Below are 3,865 nucleotides of genomic sequence, written 5' to 3' on the forward strand. Positions count from 1 at the left end.
AGAGAGAATGAGAGAGAAAGAGAGAGAGGGATAGAGAGAGAGGGAGACAGACAGAGAGAGAGAGAGAGAGAGAGAGGGATAGAGAGAGAGGGATAATATCAGTAATATTAGCAGTGGGAGTCAAGTGATGAAGGATGGATCACGGTTAGGAAACAACCTAATGTGCGTATACATAACAGATTTGCTATGGACAGACTGCCATATATGTATGTATGTATATAATATAAGTGTGCTGTACTGGATACAGGGATGTGATTTCTCCCCTATGTTTCTTGAATGTATGCCATAGCCTTCCCCTTTGCTACTGATTGATTTCTGTTTGTGTATCAAAAGTTCAGTAAAGATATTGACTGCAAAAACACCACCAAGGACAAGGTACAATATTTTCACTTGGAGCTGTTAGTAAGAGTTGTATAAGCTGTACAACAACTCCAGGACCACGACTTTTTCTGTTTTTTTATCATCTTACTGATAGTGGGATTAAATAAAGTGGTGCTGCAGGAAATGAGAGCATTAAAGATTAAAAGGGTTTATCCCCTTGGGAGCGTGAATGTGTTCCTATCAGACTTTTCTATCAGATCATATCTTAGCATGTTACTGTAAACTGACACTTTGGCCTCAGAGTGGCTACAAGAAAGGCCAGTGTCTGAGTGATCCAGATGAAGAGAGATGAGATCAATTTCTCTGGAGCATGTTCAGTAAATTGAGTGACAATTAGCATTTTACCCTGATGGTTGAATGGTTGTGTCTCAAAGAGAATTAGGATTTATCTTCTGGGGACAATAAATGGTAGTATTCGTCCAACGTGCTGGATAAAATGCACTAATTGATCAGTTGACATTGCCATCATTGTAATATGTAGAGCGTGCAGTGTTTGTCAGCTTATTTTTTAAATAAAGGCAAGAAGAGAAGAGAAAAAAGCTTGGTGACACCTCTTGTAGGATGATTTAAAATGACAAGAAGTGCATCCATCTTATTAGAATAATTGGCCTCATACCCACTGATGTAGTATATAAACAGGTAAACCTATTCATTTATCAGTCTGTACTGAGTATACCCACTTATGAGTCCCCTCTGTCTTCTGTGAGCTGATCCCCCCCCCCTTACATTTGGTGAAGGCATGATATAGTTGTCCAATTATCTTGAATATTGAAGGAATATTTTACTCAAACTAATGATCTAGTTGTCTCGCCCCTCTGTGGGCCAGTATTGATTGCACAATCTGCACCTCTTCTGGAGCTAATTTTAATTTTATAATGATCCTCGCTCCCTGAAGTCAAGCTGCAGAAGTTAAGTACAGTAGTCTTACATGTAACTGTTTATAACACAGGGTGGGCAAATATTTTAGGGCATAAATTAAGAGTAAACATACTCATGCTGCTCATACCTCTTCAAAACAACCATGACCCTTAACGATGGGAAAGTTCCCTGCATGTGTGCAAGACTAAAACATACATACAATATATATTTCACCTCATTTAAGAAGAATATTTTAGAGAAAACCCGTTGAGGCTTTTGAGTGTATAGAATTTTTATTAATGCTATTTTATTCCTTCATTCTTCATTCATGGATTCATTCATACATACAGTTGTACCATGTCCAGTTCCAGTAGTTGTCCACAAGGTGGCAATACATGCAAATCAGCTGCAGTGGTAAAGGGCAGCGTTAAAGTTACTCCACTACATTAAGATGCTGTCTTTAAGTCTCTCTTCTCTTTCCTTCACAAACAACTCTTCAAACAGGAGTTCGTCCAGGTTTCTCCAGAGATGATCGTAGTTTAGACGAAGCCACAAGATCTGCAGGCATTGGAGAAGAACTACAATCTACTGTTAACCTGTCAGCTATATTATATTTCACCTCCTCAATAATAAATCAGCACATTCACACTTCACATCAGTCTTTAGGAACATGAGCTCTTTAAAGTGTGTGTTTTTTTTCAAGAGATGACCAGAACTTTAAAATGTTTTTCCATCTTACAAACAACTTTACCAGTTGTTGTCAGAGAGCTGTAGATATTAACTTTAATTAATTTTTTAATAAAGAGGAACAATTATATAATGTAGTACAAGTGTTTAAAAACGCTCCTTATCTGAGAGTCCATACACCATTTTGCTTCATAACGTCTGGAGTAAACAATATAGCAGGAATATGAAAAAGGTTTGAGGCTAAATGGCTTTTTTTTATATTTCTGTGTGTTTAAAGTCAGTCATTACCAAACATTTCTATTTCTATTTCTATTTAGAACTGTCTGGTCTCATGTGTAAAACCAGAACCATTCAATATTTTGGAAACATTAGATTTCACTGAGGAAAATATCTCAAGAAAGACATTAATTTGCTCAGTGATGGACAGAAATCTGATGAGGAGCTGGACCTTATGAGACATTTAAAGTCCAGATTGAGTGTGTTGACAGTATGATTGTAAAAGAGTGCAGGTCATCTGTCGATCCACATGGGGATGCTGTCAGTCTCTGTTTTCGTAGGGAGACAACAGTTTCAATGGCTTTTCATTCAAATAAATACACATTCATATAAAATAATGATAAAAGAATATAGTCATGCAAATAAATTGGATCATTCTAATAAAGAAAGTAAATGTTTTTTCCCTTTATTATTGCCAGTAAGTCTATTCACTAAATCATAAATGCAAAGTGATTTTTTGCCTCAGTCCAAATCCATTGCCTTGTTAATCATTTTGACAAGTGTTAAAGCACTCTGTTTAATTATGCCTGTTCTTATATTTTGTTCTGCCCTCTTAAAATATGTTTTATATGGCTGTGATATACTCGTGAGCTCATTTTTGTTTGTGTACAAATATTTTAATAGGACACTTGTGTGATATTTAATCTTTCAAATGAATATATTAAAAGATGCAGTAAAACTGAAAGCACAACGATTAGAAAAGGTAATTATTTGCAGGCCCTCTTTTAAGCTGGTGGTTTAAATGCTGATGGTAAAAGGACCTCGTGGGCTACAGTCCATCTGAAAAGCCACCTACAGTACAGACCGTGTAATGCTTTCATTGCTATGCTTGACCCCTGGTCATTAGTGGCCTGATAACCACACTGAAGTACAATTTCACTTTGGCTTTGCTGAATAAATCCAAGATGTGGGTGGTGATTTAGAGGGCAGGACTTCAGAGGGTTAGAAGTTGGGTTGAGCTATACTATGATATGATATGACCTCAGTCCTTTTTAATCCAAATTATGACGAGGATATCTCGTTAGAGGCCAGCAGAAGTTGAGTAGAACAATCAATTTGACCATCATGGTTTTATTAATAGAAATGAGCCACTGGGCCTTTTAACCTCCTGTTCCTCCTCCTCTCTTTGGTTTGTATAGTACTTCTCTGAGGGAATAATATATTGAACAAGTTTTGCTGTACGGCAAACAAGTAAAATATAAATGCACATATCAGTTGAAATAATAAAGGTCTTTGTCTTAGTTAAAGGATCAGGTAATAAAGCCGGACCCACCATAAGACCCTTTTGATACAGTTGTTTACCACACAGTAATGTGACTGTCAGGCTAATGGGAGTCATGTGATTTTAATTGTTAGCCTGCAGTTCCAGAAACCACAAACACACATTTGTCTTTGTCATTATGTATTTATTTATTTTCAAATTGTTCTGCAGGTAAATCAAATAGTTACTGGACATTTATCAAGCTGTTGTGCACTGTAAACAAGTCCACATTGATTACTAGATTAGATATTGAAAGAAACATATTGATGGTCCCTGCACCTTTATATAAAATGTAATACAATAACAATTAACAATAACACTACCATCATGTCATCAGTACTATTACCACCATCTTGCAACTACAACTCTTTGCACCTTACCTACCTATTTATCTTTTTTATC

The sequence above is a fragment of the Morone saxatilis genome, unplaced genomic scaffold (genome assembly GCF_004916995.1).
Source record: "Morone saxatilis isolate NCDOM2014 unplaced genomic scaffold, NCSU_SB_2.0 Contig5, whole genome shotgun sequence".
Lineage (NCBI taxonomy): Eukaryota > Metazoa > Chordata > Actinopteri > Moronidae > Morone > Morone saxatilis.